Source organism: Ambystoma mexicanum, chromosome 6q (genome assembly GCF_040938575.1).
Source record: "Ambystoma mexicanum isolate Mex_15411 chromosome 6q, UKY_AmexF1_1, whole genome shotgun sequence".
Taxonomy (NCBI): domain Eukaryota; kingdom Metazoa; phylum Chordata; class Amphibia; order Caudata; family Ambystomatidae; genus Ambystoma; species Ambystoma mexicanum.
Genome location: NC_090937.1, coordinates 1,545,642,439 through 1,545,660,734, shown reverse-complemented (window position 1 = coordinate 1,545,660,734; position 18,296 = coordinate 1,545,642,439). Strand labels below are relative to the sequence as shown.

Here is an 18,296-nt window from a genome sequence, read left to right as displayed (position 1 = left end):
ATGTTACTTCCAACCCCTTCCCCCCTGGCTGCTCCTGAACGCTATCAAGGGGATCCCAAGAAGTTCAGAACCTTTATTAATCAGTGCAAGTTACATTTCCTATGCAGACCTTTGGCTTTTTCCACCACCACTGCTAAAGCTGCCTTCGCCCTTTCCCATTTGGCCGGAACAGCAGCCGCTTGGGCTAATCCCCTGTTAGAGAACAACAGCCCAGTTCTCTACGACTTTGATTTGCTGGTCCTAGAAATGGCCCGAGTATTCGATACCCGACACAAAGTACAGTCTAGGGATTTGGAGTTGTTGGAATTGACTCAGGGTAAAAGGTCTCTGATAGATTACATCACCCGATTCAATCAGCTAGTTGCGGAAACATCATGGCCAGAAAACAAGAGGGCGGTGGTTTTCTATAGGGGGTTGAGTAACACCATGAAAGATGCACTAGCAGTGATCCCTTCTATGCCTACTCAGTACCAGGAATTGGTTGATCTGGTCTTGCAGGTAGATGCACGACGATCGGAGCGTAGAGCTGAATTGGGGGCCACTTCCTCTCCCACTCTTGTTGGCACTCCTGCTTCCAGTACCGAAGAACCTATGCAAGTGGGAGGGTTACGTAGTCCTATTACAACATCTGAGAGAGAACGTAGAAGGGTGGATAATGCATGCTTTTATTGTGGTACCACTGGACATTTCGTGAAAGAGTGTCCTCGACGGCCCAGGAAGAGTCAGGTTTTTCGGACGGCTCGACCTTAGAACCGGAGAACAGGTCGAGTGTTCCGTCATCTTCTCCGGGTACCTCCCTTGCCTTTACTCGTGTTCAACCCATTTCTGTAAAGGCTACCCTATGTCCCTCTACAGGCCTTCTTCATGCAGTCAATATCATTATTGATTCAGGTGCCACTGGTAATTACATAGATATTGATTTGGCCCATTCCCTCAACCTACCTTTAGTGGTGAAAACACGACCAGAACATGTCCAAGCCGTGGACGGCTCTGCACTGGTTTCTGGTCCTGTCAAACAGCAAACCGCACCCCTCTTGTTAACCATACAAGAAGTACACACCGAAACCCTGAGTTTTGATTTGATCACCACACCCCAATTCGGCATCATCCTAGGGATTCCATGGTTACATGAACATAATCCGTTGATCAATTGGCAGTCAGGTACTGTAGTCTTTGAGTCTGATATCTGTCAGAATTATTGTCTTCCGGTCCATCAAGCCCCTGACACACCTTCCCGGGCTTTGGGGGCCTTAGCCCAACTCGCACTGACTGTCGACGATCCGGAGCTTGTGCATACACATACTGTTGGGGGGTTGGTATCTGGGATTCCGCCAGAATACAGAGAATTCGAGTCAGTGTTCGACCGGGGCTCGTCTGAAGTACTCCCTCCACACAGACCATATGACTGCCCAATCGAACTGCTTCCCGATTCCAATATTCCTTCGGGCAGGATCTATTCTTTGTCCCCTTCGGAGGAACTGGCATTGAAAGACTATGTACAGAACGCCCTGCGACTAGGACACATCCGCCCCTCCACTTCACCCGCGGCAAGTCCTATCTTCTTTGTACCTAAGAAGGAGGGGGATTTACGCCCTTGTGTAGATTATCGGCGTCTTAACGCTATCACTAAAAAGGATAGGTATCCCATCCCGTTAATCACTCCACTTCTAGACCATTTAACACACGCTTCCGTTTTCACTAAGCTCGACCTACGCGGCGCATACAACTTAGTACGCGTCCGCGAGGGAGACGAGTGGAAGACCGCTTTCTGCACTCGGTATGGCTTGTACGAATATCTGGTCATGCCCTTTGGCCTATGTAACGCCCCGGCCACTTTCCAACGATTCATGAACGACATATTCAGGGATATATTGGATGTATATATGGTTGTGTACTTGGACGATATCCTAATCTTTTCTCGTGACCTTGATGAACACGTGATTCATGTCCGAGAAATATTGACCCGTTTGAGAGAACATTCCTTGTTTGCCAAACCTGAGAAATGTCAGTTCCATAAGACAACTGTCGAGTTTTTGGGTTTTCACATCACCCCTGGGGCGTTATCCATGAATGAATCTAAGGTCAAAGCAGTATTAGATTGGCCAGTACCTCGTACACTCAAATCCTTGCAGGCTTTTTTAGGGTTCGCCAACTTTTACAGACGTTTCATTTCTTCCTTTTCCACAATTGTAGCCCCGCTTACAGCCCTGACTAGTCCTCAGGTATCTTATCAATGGCAGAGAGAACAGCAGGAGGCTTTTGAGGCTTTGAAAACCGCCTTTACTACCGCACCGGTACTCCAACATCCTAATCCTGATCTTCCGTTCATAGTTGAGGCGGATGCCTCTTCCTTTGCCCTCGGTGCGGTATTATCACAAACATGTCCAAATACAGGCAAATTACATCCAGTTGCATATCATTCCCGTAAGTTTTCCAGTACTGAGTCTCATTATACCGTCACGGAGAAAGAACTCTTGGCTGTCATGGATGCTTTCCGTGTCTGGCGTCATCATCTTCTGGGGGCTAGACATCCCGTCACGGTATACTCCGATCATCGGAACCTACAGGATCTGGCTTCTTTGAAATGCATCAATAGCAGACAGGTCCGATGGCATCTTTTCTTTTCCGCCTTTGATTTCCATATCATGCACCGTCCTGGCACTTCACATGGGAAGGCGGATGCCTTGTCACGTTCTCCGGGTGGGGTCCAGTTGCCTACATTCCCCGACACTGTTCTCGGTAAAAGCCATGTGATTTGTCTCTGTACACCCTCATTGTCACTATTAGATTCGGTCCGGTCCTGGACTAGCAATCATTCTGACCAGTTGCGAGAATGGGATCCTGTATATTCTGATGGTCTACCTTTCGTACATGAACGCCTGTTTCTTCCTACACCTGATACACGTAACCTAGCCCTTGAGTGGTCTCATGACGCTCCCTTTAATGCCCATCCCGGACAAGAGCGCACTTTAGATCTTCTCAAGCGTTGGTGTTGGTGGCCTTCTATGAAGCGCGATGTAGAGTGTTATGTCAGATCTTGTGCGGTATGTGCTCAGGCTAAACATCAAAGGGGTCGACCGGTTGGATTGTTGCTTCCACTCCCGGTACCTCCCAGGCCCTGGCATACGTTAACAATGGATTTCGTTACCGATCTCCCCAAGTCCAAAGGCTTTGACACCGTCTGGGTAGTGGTGGACACGTTCACTAAAATGGCCCGTTTTGTTCCTTGTAGGGGTATCCCTTCGGCCCCTGTCTTGGCGGACTTGTTTTTTGAACATGTGTTTATGTTATTCGGCCTCCCTTCGGTCATTGTTTCCGATCGAGGTTCACAGTTCACCTCTCGGTTTTGGAGGTCCTTGACGAAACTGTTGGGCATCGATACGAGGTATTCTTCGGCCTATCATCCGGAGACCGATGGCCAGACCGAAAGGACGAATCAATCGATGGAACAATACCTTCGTTGCCTCATATTGCAACATCAGTCCTCTTGGTTGGCCGTTTTGCGGCTTGCGGAGTTCGCGTATAACAACGCGGCTCATTCAGCTACTGGTTATTCTCCTTTTTACGCCCTCTATGGTCAACATCCCAAGGTTTTGCCGGTCCCTGATGCCTCTGGTTCTTTGAATCCTGCGGCCACGACATGTCTTAGGGATCTTTCGGCTATTCATGCAAGTACAGTGGTTCATCTCACTGAAGCAAAGGCCTCCATGAAGGTCCGTGCGGATGGCAAGCGTCGTGCTGCTCCCCCTCTGGTGGTGGGTTCTAGGGTCTGGTTATCTTCCCGGCATCTTCGACTGGTGGGTTGCCGGAAGTTGCTGCCTCGCTTTGTCGGTCCGTATGTGATCTCACAGGTTGTTAATCCGGTGGCTTTCCGTTTGGTACTCCCCAGCTCTTGGCGTATCCATCCTGTGTTTCATGTCTCCCTCCTCAAACCCTGTCCCGACTCAGTCCGTCTTCGTACCCCTGTTGCTCCGGTGTCCTTGACCTCTCCTGATGTTTTTGAGGTGTCGGCCATTTTGGGTTCTAGGTGGTTTAGGGGTAGACTCCAGTATCTGGTGGATTGGATGGGTTACGGCCCGGAGGAGCGTTCGTGGGTTTCCGCGTCTGATTTGAACGCCCCGCGGTTGGTTGCCCGCTTCCATAGGGATCATCCGTCCTGCCCACGGGGTCGTGGGCCGTTGGGGGGGGGCTATGTTAGGCGATCCTCTGCACACCAGGCCACGACACGTCAGAACACTGCCCACATTCCCCCAACACCTCCTCCCAAGCTTCGAGGCTCAAGTGATTCGGTGAACCCACAGAACCGAAAACTCCGTACCAGTGTACGGGCTCGATTGCAACCTTTTCTGCATTGGCAACTGCCTTGGAGAACGTATAGCAGAAAGGGCGGCCTCACGTCCTCACGCCAGTCACGTGATACACTACGGCGTTCCCCATGTGATCTTGGTGGACGTCACATGATCCAGAGAAGTCACGTGACCCAGGGGCGATCAGTATAAAGTACTGAGAGACAGAACGCTCATTGCTTCTCAGCTGGCTTCGGACACTGTTTGGCGTTACAACTTGCTCCTTGTTTACCTTGACCACGGAAATCTATCACGGACTCCCTCGGACACCCCTTGGTACTTTTGCTTGGAACTCTTTACCTGTTGCCGGATATTTGGACTGCACCTCGACTTGTCTTTGGATCATCCCTTGGTACCTTGCTGATCTTCTACGCCTTTTCCCTACTGGGGATTCAAGTCCAGCCCTGACTCCCACAGGTGGCTACTCTTCATCCACGCTGAACCTGCGGTTCTACCATTCCAGGGACCGCCGCATCTAATGAGCCTCGAACCTCCCTACTAGGTCACCTGGGTCTCCATTACACCAGATAGGTAAGACACTTTAGTTACTTGTTTTCCTTATTGTATTGTGCTTGCCTGGTGCTTAACCTCATTCCCTCTTGACAGCAGCATCGGTGTTCCTAGAGGCTCCGTGGATCCGAGAAGACATCTCTCACCTGTGGCCTCAAAGGTCGTACAGCGGGTTTCTATTTAGTTCCCCTGTGCGTCACTTGGGGACGGAGGTCTCATCGGTCTACACGACACTCAAGTCAGAACAAAAGGTCTAACCTTACAACGGGGATCCCCCTTCACATGGTCAGTTGCTCCACAAGAGAAACAAGCCCCAGTGGGTCTGTTTACGTAGGGAGGCTTATTGTAACCAGAGTTCTGTTTTGGAGGCGGACCTCCACTACCCTGTGAGTTCTCTTGTGTCTTACCCTTGTTTTTCTTTTTGTGGCCCTTATGGGAAGAAGATTTAGCAGATTCCCCACCCTCCATATCTTTGGACTTTTTCCCTTCCTCCTGCTTACCAGGATGAGTTTTGTCCTTATGGGACACTCGATGTGACACCCATAAGTCTGCTGCAATGGCCAGCTTCTTAGGATCTATCTCCTTCGAATCGGCCAAATGCTGCTTAAGCTCCGGGGAAGAAGAAGCAAAAATGTGTTCCAGCATGACCAGATTGATCATGCCTTCGAAGGTAGAATCCTTATAACATTCGACCCAGCCAGTGAAGTTTTTCAAAGATTCTGCGACATAAGATACCCAAGTACCACCTTCCTTTTTCTTATACTCTCAAACGCTTTAAATATTGGGCCGGAGTCTTCCCAAACTTTAAAATGAGAGTCTGCTTTAACATTGCGAAATCAGCCCGCTCAGCCTTCGACATTTCCATAATGGCACTACAGCCAGAATGGGGCAGTCTACTGAGCAACCACGCAATCTTATCAGCATTGTCAACTTCCTGGACCTCGCATGCATACTCAAACGCATTCAGCCAGTCCATAATGTCATTCCTCTCTTCATACACACTGAGCAGATCTTTTGGAAACCGTGGATGAGAGGAAGCCCCAGAACCATGTCTAGGACCCTTGGATCCATTTGCAACCTGAAGCTTGGCCAGTTCCAACTGGTGATCCCTGTCTTTCTGTTTTTCTGCCTGTTCGATTTTTAGTTTGGCTATGCTGAATTCAAGCTCCTGCTGCCTAAACCGCAGCTCTTGCTTCTTGAATTCAAGCATAGCCTCCCCATCAACACTGGCAGAGGAAACATTAGACATTACATCCTCCCTGTCCTCGTGGTCGCGATGGATCAGTGCAGCGGCAGAACCGTCGGTTCTGCCAGTGAGAGCAGCCCCACCACCTTCTGCACTGTCCTCGGAAGTTATAGCGTCAAGCTGCGCTTCTTGCCACGCCACGATTCTCTGGATCATTTCCAATTTTGTGCCTTGAGAGGAAACACCTCTCTCTGCACACATCTTTTTCAGCGTTTCTGATTTGGAAGCATTTAAAGTTAACAAGGTATTTGCTTCCATACTGTTTGATAGGACTATGGCCTTTTTAAAGTTATATTACAACAATTCACTACGTGTACTGTTTGGAATAACCTGAAATGCCCTAGTTCGAGCGCAACACTGGATACCTTCAGTCGTATCCCACCGCTGCCACCAATTTGTTAAGACGGATTTCTGAACTCTGTCCTGGTGGCGCAGAAGTTCAGAAGGCCAACCTAATTACTTGGAACAGGGTAACCTCTGGACAAGCCAGACCAATCAAGGTAGCGATCGCGGCGGTCAAGACTAGGTCTCAAGAGGGGTGAGGGTGACTGAAAGCCCGCAATGAGCACACAAAGCAAGAGCGCTTACAAACTACTCCAAACAGGTGTTATATCAAAAATATAAACACATTTATTTTAAGGCCTTTAAAACAATGACCGTAGCGAGAAAATCACAATATCACAATATTAAACCAACACATACCATATCAACACAATATATATACAAATACACAGTCGCAAGCGTTTAAAGCACGAAATATGTAGTCCACCTGAAAGGAAAGGAAAACGGGCAGTGCGATAACGCTTTTGACTCAGTTCGCCTTTAGAGGCACCTAACTAGATGGAAGTCCGAGCCCTGCGAAGAGTGGAGCCTTGTGCTCAAAGTACCTGCCACGCCGGTGCCAACGGGCAAAAGGGGAAGCTCTTCGGAGGAAGTCAGGCAGTTCGGGTTAGTGCACAGCAGAAGGAGAACAGGTTCCGCAACTCAAGCGCAGCCTCCACAGCAGGCAGAAGCAGAGCGCGAGTACGGCCAAAAGGGTGCTGTTTTTACGCAGCAGGGAAAAGCAATGGGATACTGCAGGAGGGCGACCAGATCCTAGCTAAACTACTCACCGGTCCCCGAAGCAAGCAGACCCAGGCTTCTCCACGTTTGTTTCAGCAGCTGGCAGGTTCAGAAGAGCAGGGAACGCCTTGTAGTCGTGTAGAGCAAAAAGACGTCCCAATCGACGAAACCAGCACAGTTTTGTTGCCGCAGCAGGACAACGGAGCGGCCGTCTGTATTCAAGCCAAATGTACACTCCTCCCTTCAGACTTGGGAACGCCAAGTGTACGAAGCGTGGGAGAGTGACAAGGACTCGAAATACAACACAACCTGGCGGCAGTTACAGAGCAGGACTCCCTTGTAAGCTGGTCAGTCAACTGGATGGCCCAGAGACACTTCCGAAGGCTTACTTGGCAGGAGATGATGAAGTCGCCGGGAATAGCTGTTCCTGCTATTCCAAAGGTCGAAGCACCAGTACAGGCCTTCTGGTTCGATCCAAGGAGGAAAGGGTTTCACAGGACGGCAGCAGTACAAAGGAGGATTCCTTCAGCGGGTCACCAGCGATTCCTCGGTCCAGCCTCTGGGTTGCAGGATACTTGGCTCCTGTATTCCTTCGTTCGTGAGAACTCAGGAGATCGACATGGCAGTGGTGTTTCCAGCTCCCTCTTATCCACGGTTCCCTTCGCGCCAAAACGGAGGGGAGCCAATGGGAGATCCGCTCATCAACACACATACCATACGTGGACCAATCACGGACCACAGTGGTCCCAGGCATTCACACCACCCTAGACTCTCTGGCACCCAGGATGTGTATTGGGACCAGACATCCCAGCCCACACCCTGGAGGCACACAAACGACATGTAGAAGCCCGCGAAAGCAACCACGTTTCGCGGGAAAGTACATGCCCAATAAGGAAGGCCCCGGGTCGCCCGACCTGGGGAAGGTGAAGGGAGCAAGACGGTCAGTGGACAAGACAAAGGAGCCTCGTGGTCTGGCCATTTTGGAGAGCCAGGCCACCATTTTGGGTTCAGTGCAAAAACGTGCTCAGAACGCCAAAAGGAGCTCAAAATAAACAAAACGATCGCTGCCACCATTCGAGTCCCTGAATGACTTGCACCGATCAAATACCATCCTAAAAGAGTATCTAGGGCCTGTAGAAGGCTAGAGACCCAAGAGAGCTGTAACTTAGCTTACAGTGCCCCTTGTGTCGTGTTGCACTAAAATGGCGACACGATTAAAGAAACTACGGGAAACAGCGTTCCCCGGTACTGACTGTCTTAAGGGCATGTCAGTTTCCCCATAAGAAAGGAGCGAAAGCCCAGAGAAGTGCGGCAGAAGGCTGTACTTCTCTGGCAAAGTCATGAACAAGGTTAAAAACAATAGCAAAAAGTTTAGGGGTTGCCACATGGAAGGAAAGTTCCCTACAATTACGAAATCTTTCCTAACACTTGGGCCTTCCTCAACCCGAAGTCAAACAACCGGAGGCGGGGGTACTTTCCGAGGTTCTCACTCGACGCCTCGCGGCTAGAACGGGGATCCCGATGCAGAAGGACATTGTCGCCTTGGCCAAGAAGGGGTGGCTCAAACCCCACTCGGCCCAGCATTTCAATCGGCGCCTGGATATAAAGTATAGGCAAATGGAGGGGTATCCACTCTTCTGTGATTGCTGCAGCGTCACTCTACTCAAAGCCTCAGTCGTCCTCGGCCACCTCGTCCTCGGATCTGCTAGGCAAGGAGGAGAAGGTCTTGGAGGCGTACGGGAAGAAGCTTTATTCCAACGCTTCGCTACATCTTGGTCAATCCAATCGGGATGCCATGCTGACAGCTGTTAACCAGAGGCTTTGGGGGGAAATTGACGACTTCCTTCCAGAACCTCTGGTGCAGAGCCAGTCCCGTTTCAAGGCGGGACTGGCAGAGGCTAGAATGGTGGCACAAGACGACCTGGAGTCCACCCTGGCCCACTGTATTGCTCTCCTCTAAAAAGTGCACGGAACTACCATAAATCACCAGTGCAATTATAGAGCAAATACTTCAACCCAAAAACAGACACAATAATTCACAGCCACGCACACTTTAGAAGATAATCAGCTCTTTACGGCTATTTATTCAAAGTTTACAGGTACATAGAAATAACTCGTACAACTCACATGGGCATAGATCACAGAAAACATAAAGAAGTCAAAGAAAGAAATACATCACCGTGGGCGTAGCTTAATGGAACTTCATCTGGCCAGAAGCGGCTGAAAGACCCCGATAACAGCCAGGCCAAGAGCACAACAACCCACAGGAGTGTCGGACCGAAGCGTCCCCCCTCCGACTGAAGTCTTTGTGCTTATCCCGTCTGACCGCTAAGGGCTTCCGCATATATGCCCTCCTCAACAAGGGGTGGCAACTTCTCGAACCTTCTGGCAGTGCGCTTGCGCATTGATGGGTGACCGTTGGTTGCCAGCTGAATCAACCGACAGTAACCTCAAGGAGCAAAGCACTTCTCTCTCCTAAACGCCCCGGGAAACAATTCCATAACTCATCTCAAAACCTTGGCACAGGCCGAGCAAACCCAAAACAAACTTCGCTATCAGGTACCAGCCGGCACCTGCGGATCTTAGCTTTCCCAGCGCCGTGTCCTTGGCTGGGAATGCCTGCATTCCAAGCCCATCAGCAATAACGTTGAAAACATGTTGTTTCGCAAAGCAAGTGTAGCTTTCCACTGAGGCATGGATAAATATCCATCATGGCTCTGAGTTCCCCCAGAATGCACTGCGCACCAGCGCCATGTTTTAGCTCAACCATCACAATCCACCCTTGGATATTTACTTTCCATAGCCCAGTGGCAAAGGAGGCGGTCTTTAAAACCGACGAAATGTTAAAACCAAGTTGGGACAATAACAACAAGCTATTATGATAGCTAACATAATACAAATACAAGCGAAAGCATAACGCAGTGTACCTTAAACAACACATCCCTTCAACTGCGTTCCAACCTAAATTATGTTTCAGCAATAGATAATCAACAGCAGCTCTGTTTTGCAGTAAAACTCTTAACCACTAAACACACTAATTTTATCAAAGATTTGTAACCCCACAGCAGCTAAACCCGAAACACCCACTAATGAAAGGGTTAATGCTTAAACCTCAGCTTCTGATAGCAAATGTACATGTTAATCACAGTCAGGAAATAATCCCATACATTCAAAAGTTGACTTTTTACCTCGAGTTATCACTGAGTGTAAAGGAAACATCATTAGTTCTAATCAAGTCAAAGCACATGTTACCACATGGAAAGAGCCATCCTGTTTCAAAGTTACCCATCTCTAATTAGAGCTCACACACTTGGCAGCATTACTACAAATCAAAGGCCTCAACATACGCACAGCTAACTCTGGTGTGCGCATTCCTTTTGTCTTAAAATATATAATGCTCCTGCTCGCCCAACCCTGCTGCCCAAACAATTCATGAATCATTTTCTGGCTACATGCAATGTAGTAATTTTGGAAAAGGCAAAATATAAACATATCTGGTTAAAGCAATTCATTTGGAAGGGCAAAACATTTCATTTCTCTTTTCACATATTAATCTCAAAATGCATTTAAGAATCAGGTTTCAACATGTTGGCATTCAAGTGCTGTTTCACACAGCTGTTTGTGGTGCATAATGTCACAGTCCACAACTCATTGTCCACAGTCCGTTAGACAAGAAAGGCAAAACATATCAATAATATTATTACAACCGTCGACTGAATCATTTGAATGTGCAGCATCAAATGTTTGACAATATGCCAAGTCCGCACCGTGACAGTTCAGCAAAAGTTATTACTTTGTTGGACACTTCTCACAGGTTGCCGAACGAATGTTTTCACTTTTCACGCACGTTAGCAGCCTTGAGTGCGGTGCAGGACAGGTTCAAAGCTGAAATAGCATGTCGCAGTGGCTCGCTTTCTCTGGGAATGCGTCTGCTTGACTGATCAGTGTTACCCGGCAATTGCACACGTCTACCCCTTAATCTACTTTCTTGGTTATTTGCCTAGGCAAAATACAAACAGAAAGGTTAAGATTTCATCAAAAGGTACACTATCAGTGTTATCCACATTAGGATGTCATCAAGACTTCAATATCAACGTTGTCCACCCCTTCCCTTAACACCACCCTTCTGCATGTTACTGGGGGCTTATTTGCACTCAACCATACGGGGTGTAACCGCCTACTCACAAACTCATTTGTGCAATGCGATCATAGTTGGTCAATGGTACCTCAGACTGATCTGTGATTTTACAATAGCCATATAATAAGTACCCAGGTCGCACTTCTCAATGGTCTTTTTCACCAAAGCAATCACGAATGCCAGGCACCAACTTGCTTCCAGTATTTCATGATCTTGATTTAGATTGCCCTGCTGGCATCACTCCATTTTTCATAGGTAAAGTCCTTTAGTCCAATACCGCCGGCAGTTGTACAAGCAGCCTTGTTTATTTTCAAGCCTCTGGTTTTCCACTTGTCATTTTCCCAAAGGGTGTTTGTGGGCCACCCTTTTGAGAGCGGTAGTTTGAGTCAGTTCCTTTATTTGCTTCAACAAATCATTCATTCTTGCACTAAGCCGTGAGGCTTCTGGATCATGGCTAATGTGCAGTGTTCATGTTATACTCCAAAGCCTTGCTCTGCATGTTGTCTCTTGCAAAACGGCTATCTTTGTCAGTTTGCTTCCATCTGGAACACCATAATGTCTTTGTCAGTTACTCCAGCCCTGGCAATGTAACTTGCATTTTGCCGGCTGTGTGACAGCTGTGTATTTTCACTCACAAAGCGCCTAGAGGTTTCTTCTCCAGTGCACAGCGCTTTACTTCAGTTCACATCACATGGGGCACTGGAATGCAGCTTGCATGGCAATGTCTCTTGAAATGGGCAGCTGTGTCTTTTCTTAGCCCATTCACAAATGCACAGTTTTCCCCAAATGTTCATATGCGCGATGCGCCCAGTCTGCCATTTGATACTGGGCAAATTCCTTGCTTGCGTACATCATCATGTGTAAGGTAGATTGCGCTCTTTTTCATCTTCACTCACAGCAATTATTGCCTTCAGTTCAATTTCAGCATTCTGTAATTGCACCCCCCCTCCTCAGTTTTTTGACAGTGTCTCTCTCAGGGGATGGAATGCAGGAATGTCATTGTTTATCTTTCGTGCAGCAAGCTTATCTCTTTGCTCTATAACTCTTAAACTGTGGCGGCTTTAATGGAAGGCACTTGTTTCAGACAGTTCACTCAGATTAACTCTTTCCTGCACTGTTCCAGCAACTTAGATCTGCCAGCTTCTGTAAACACCATTTCACCGAACAGGAGTGCTTTTTCTGCTTTCCTTCAACAGTTTTTTTTTTTTTCGCGCACCTCGCCCAAGACAGTGCAAGTTATCTCCAAGCCACAAGCTCCGCACAGCAAGACTCCCATGTTCAAAAGAGGCACATTTTCTTGTCATCATATTGAACTTCATGTAATTTTGCAAAATGTCTTTTTAGCCTGTTTAAACTGATGTCCCATTTAAAGGCATACATTTTTTTTTCTTTTTCCTCGTAACCTTGAAGTTTGGCTTCACAAACTCAGTCCAATGCACTGTGCGATCTTTCAACCCACTAAATCTTTGTGCTGTCTTATCACACACAGATTTTCCATTCTGTTGTACCATTGCCAGAATATAACCACTTATGTCAGTGCATTTAAAACATGTCATGTGTAGTGCAGCTCCCTGCACGTTATCTACAAAAGCAACCCACACTCTGTATTGCTTGTGGGCCGTTAATTGGTCAACAACATTTTCACTATATATCACAATCAACTTGTCCTTGTCTCGTATAAAACATACATCCCTTAATAACAACAGTACTTTTGCTTTTAGCAGCAATTCCATGGTATAGCGTGCGAACAGTCAAAATACTCTAGGGGCAATTTAGAAAATATAAATTGTCTTTTCCCCCCCAAACAATTCCAAACTGGTTCTGCAAGTTCAAATCAATATACAAAAATCGAAAATTCAAATGCCATTCACTCACTTTTTTTTTTAAGTGAGCCTCTCACCCATTGTAAACATGGCACAGCAGGCAATTTAGTGTGTTCCTTAAACATAATGCACCGCCAGCACATGGAATTTATAGTTGCCAAAAACAAACCCTTTAAGCTTTCAACACCGATGTTACTCTTTCTCCTAAACAGGGCTCATTCCCACGTTATCTTCAGGAATGTGAACACTTCAAAAGCATACATCATAAGAAAGGCGCATCCTCGCCTCCTTGATATTACAGCCCCCCACTCGCTAGCCCACTGGGGCTGAGTTGCAATGTTTAATGTTTAAACACTAGTTCACAATTTGCTCATCAAATACTTGCAATTGTTTCTTTCTCTGCTCTCATGCCAAAATAGAGCAAGCTTTCACTTTGCAACTTTGTCAAGGGAAACCGCATGAAAAAATTCTTTCCTAATTGAACATAAATCTTTAATTCATCATTCATCGGAGCACTGTGAACATAGACATTTTTTCCTTTCTGCTCACGGCTTTTCGGCTCCTTGGTTTCATTTCCCAGCAGTAAGTCAGCCACGACTGCTTTACTGAAGGGGCAAGATCTCAACCACAAATGCTATCGGCCACGGCAGGCCAACACAAAAGGTACTGTCTATTGGCTGTCTCAGAGCTGCAGTGAGACGACCAAGGAAAGGCGACAGCCTGCTCTGCACTCTCTCACACAATCGTCATTTCACAGCAAGGGAAAAGGAAAAAACAAACCAGCTTAACACAGTTCAACACTCACTGCCCAATTAAAACAACCTTTCACTCGTTCAAACAGATTATTTGGAACAGTTCATCACAAATATCTCTGCTGCATACAGACGGATTCTTTAATATTTGGAGCAATTCATCACAAATATCCCATCCTCGTCGCCAAAAATGTATTGCTCTCCTCTAAAAAGTGCACGGAACTACCATAAATCACCAGTGCAATTATAGAGCAAATACTTCAACCCAAAAACAGACACAATAATTCACAGCCACGCACACTTTAGAAGATAATCAGCTCTTTACGGCTATTTATTCAAAGCTTACAGGTACATAGAAATAACTCGTACAACTCACATGGGCATAGATCACAGAAAACATAAAGAAGTCAAAGAAAGAAATACATCACCGTGGGCGTAGCTTAATGGAACTTCATCTGGCCAGAAGCGGCTGAAAGACCCCGATAACAGCCAGGCCAAGAGCACAACAACCCACAGGAGTGTCGGACCGAAGCGTCCCCCCTCCGACTGAAGTCTTTGTGCTTATCCCGTCTGACCGCTAAGGGCTTCCGCATATATGCCCTCCTCAACAAGGGGTGGCAACTTCTCGAACCTTCTGGCAGTGCGCTTGCGCATTGATGGGTGACCGTTGGTTGCCAGCTGAATCAACCGACAGTAACCTCAAGGAGCAAAGCACTTCTCTCTCCTAAACGCCCCGGGAAACAATTCCATAACTCATCTCAAAACCTTGGCACAGGCCGAGCAAACCCAAAACAAACTTCGCTATCAGGTACCAGCCGGCACCTGCGGATCTTAGCTTTCCCAGCGCCGTGTCCTTGGCTGGGAATGCCTGCATTCCAAGCCCATCAGCAATAACGTTGAAAACATGTTGTTTCGCAAAGCAAGTGTAGCTTTCCACTGAGGCATGGATAAATATCCATCATGGCTCTGAGTTCCCCCAGAATGCACTGCGCACCAGCGCCATGTTTTAGCTCAACCATCACACCCACATTGACACCTCTGGCCGGGCCATATGCATCACCACGGATATGAGGACTTCCTGGCTTCAGGCTACTAAATTTAATGCAGTCATCCAGGAACTCATATTGGACCTTCCATTTGAGGATGGTGACCTCTTTCACTCCACCACCGATGAGGGGCTAGATAAAACTGCAAAGTCTTTATCCTTCTGAAGGCCACTCCCAAGGCGTACACCCAATCACATCAACGTTCCGACAAGGGGCGGGGGCTCAGGGGGTTCTGCGGCTTCCAAGAACTTGGGTCCAGGCAGCCTGAATGTTCCCCGAGTCAGCACTGGTTCAAACAGCAAAAAGGGGGGGGGGGGGAGCAAGGGCTTTGTTCAGTCCCCCTCCGCAGCAGCCTCAGAGGGAAAGAAGGCATTACGCGTTCCTTCGGATCCACGTGTCTCCGGTGAGAGGCAGGCTTGCCCTTCACGCACAGTTTTGGCATCAGAAGTTCACAGACCCCTGGATCCTCACTGTATTAACCACTGGGTACCACTTCCTGACCCCTCCCTCTTGTCCCTCCTCCTCTCCACTCCCACAGATTGGGACAGCAACTCTGCTGGCGAAAATTTGGTCGCTCGTAGAGAGCCAAGCAGTGGAAGAAGTCCCAGCCTCCCAGCGAGGATTGGGCTTGTACTCAGGATTTTCGCCATACAAGAGAAGAACCAGGCTTGCTTGAGAGTTGTGTTGGACCTCTCCACCCTCAACCTCACCCTCCCTCTTCAAAAATTCAAGTTGGTTATTCCAGCACTCATCGCGGAGACATTGTGCAGGGGAGACTGGACGTGCTCCCTGGATCTGAAGGACGCTTATCTACACGTCTCGATTTGGCAGTCACATCGCTCCTTTCTGCGATTCAGGTTCATGGGCTGCCATTTCCAATACAAGGTGCTACCCTCCTCAGGGCCCAGGACCACCAGGTCTACCTGTACCTGGACGATTGGCTCGTCAAGGCAAGATCTCCAGAGGCGGTTCATCACACTTCCTCCGTCCTTATGATCACACTGCACGAGCTGGGGTTTTCGATCAACTTCAGGAAGTTTCAGCTGCAGCCTACGCAGAGACTGACCTTTCTGGGCCTCATATGGGACACAAGCTCTGAGAGAGTTTTCCCCTCGGAGGATACACTCACTGCCATCAAGAAGGCCACTACTCACTTCCTCACCTAAGTGACCTCGGCCTGGTGGTACCAACATTTATCGGGTATCATGGCAGCGTTCCTACTGGCCGTACCCCACACGAGACTCAAGATGAGGAGATTACAGCTGCACTTTGCAGCCTTATGGAATCGGGAGCGGGGCTCCCAAGCGGAGCTTGTCAGCATTCCCCCTTCTCTCCACCCGGACCTCACACGGTGGTCCAAGGACTGCAACCTGTGGATGGGCAAGCCCTTCCGGCAGCCCACCCCGCAAGTCACCATCACCACAGATTCCTCCCTGGAAGGCTGGGGCCACTCTGTACAACCACAGTGTCCATGGAGTCTGGTCCCTGCAAGAGTCTCATATCAACTGGCTGGAGATGAAAGCTTTCCTTCCGCTCATTGGGGCAAGGTAGTCTTCATCCAGACCGACAACTCCACCAGCATGTACTATGTCAACTAGCAGGGGGGATACCAGGTCCACTCCACTGTGCAGCCTAGCGATCAGCATGTGGAAATGGGCCCTGGTGAACAACATCTACCTGACTGCCATCCACCTTCTGGGCGAGTCCAACCTGGAGGTGGACAGGTTCTGCAGAATGGGAGCGGACAATTATGAGTGGCAACTGAACGATCAGGTGCTGCTGGAGATCTTCAGCAGATGGGGGCATCCTCAGGTGGATCTCTTTGCCTCTTGGGACAACAAGAAGTGCCAGCAGTTCTCGTCCTGGCAGGGCAGGACCCCGGCTCCCTGGGCGATGCAATCCAGATACAGTGGACCGGCATGACAGCATATGCCGGTAAACACGCATTTCACCGCAGTATTTTTCATCGCATGTTTTTTCATCGCCGTTTTTATTTCGAAAAAAACATTGTTTTTTTTTTTTTTGGGGGTGGGGTTACAAAATTAAATATATGGTTGTGGGTGTAAGGGAATAAAAAAGCTTGGGGGTAACCCCCCAAAAAAAACCAAAAAAAACCAATGATTTTTTCGAAAAAAAACGGCGATGAAAAAACACGCAATGAAAAATACTGCGGCGAAATAACATAGAACCCATATGCCTTCCCTCCCATACCCCTGGTCCACAGGGTGATCTGCAAGATAAAGGAATCTTGTCGACTCAGCATCATTCTGATAGCTCCATGGTGGCCGGTGAGACCGTGGTTCTCGGAACTGCTCAGGCACTCAGACAGGCCTTCCATTCACCTGCTGATGGGCCAAACTCATCTACTTGCGTAGCAGGGGGGCAGGGTCATCCACCCCGCTCTACAGAAATTAACCCTTGGAGCGCGTTTCCTGAGTAGGTCACGCTGAAACACCTAGGCTTATCCCAGGCTAACCTAGAACTCATTCATGGCGCTTGGAGCAAGGCTACTATGAGCCAGTACAAGAGTAAATGGACTAGGTTCTGTCACTGGGCGGACTCGGAGATTGACCCCCTTACGTGCACGTTGGATGATGTGCTCTCCTTCTCTGCACACCTTGCTCACTCAGGCGTGCAGGTGGACACATGCCGCACCTATTTGGCAGCCATAGAGTCCTACAGAAATTCAGAGGAGGAGGTCTTCTTTTTCAACCCGGTGGTCAAGCGACATCAGGCGGGCCTCACCAGGTTCTTCCCGCCCATCAAAAAACACCCCGTGTGAGACCTCAATGTAGTGTTGGGCGCCTTGGCGCACAAACCGTTCGAGCCAGTGGTGTCCGTGGACATCCGGCTGGTCACCATTAAAACAGCTCATATGGTAAGCCTCACCTCTGCATGCAGAGTCAGCGAGATCCAGGCACTGGTGGCTTCAGAACACTATACTACTTTTCACAAGGATAAGGTGTTCCTGAGAACACACCCGGATTCCTACCTAAGGTAGCCTCCGATTTCCATCTAAACGAGGAGATAGACTTACCTACGTTTTTTGCCGACCCTAAAGACGAGGCTCAGAGGGTCTTGCACTGTCTGGATGCCAGACGCGTTATGAAATTCTATCTGGACAGGACCAAGGGCTTTTTAAGGGTCTGGTGGATGGGCCACAAAATGAAATGGGACTACTGTACTCAAAATATATTTCCAACAGTAAGTAACTTGTTCTGACTCCATTGCATCCATTTTCCTCCAGAACTATTGGAGATTATGAAGCATCTTAATCTCGGGAGGGTGGCATCAAGTAGTAGAGCATTTGCCAAAAACATTTTCCAGTTGCACCCGTGTGAATTGAGACACAGCCCAAGAACTGCAATATATG

General features: G+C 48.3%; 1 protein-coding gene across 2 annotated transcripts in view; it reads left to right on the top strand.

The window, feature by feature from the left end:
* DNAAF9 (dynein axonemal assembly factor 9) overlaps positions 1-18,296 on the top strand; it is a 2,133,167-nt gene that overhangs the window by 435,665 nt on the left and 1,679,206 nt on the right. The gene's annotated exons all lie outside the window — the stretch shown is intronic.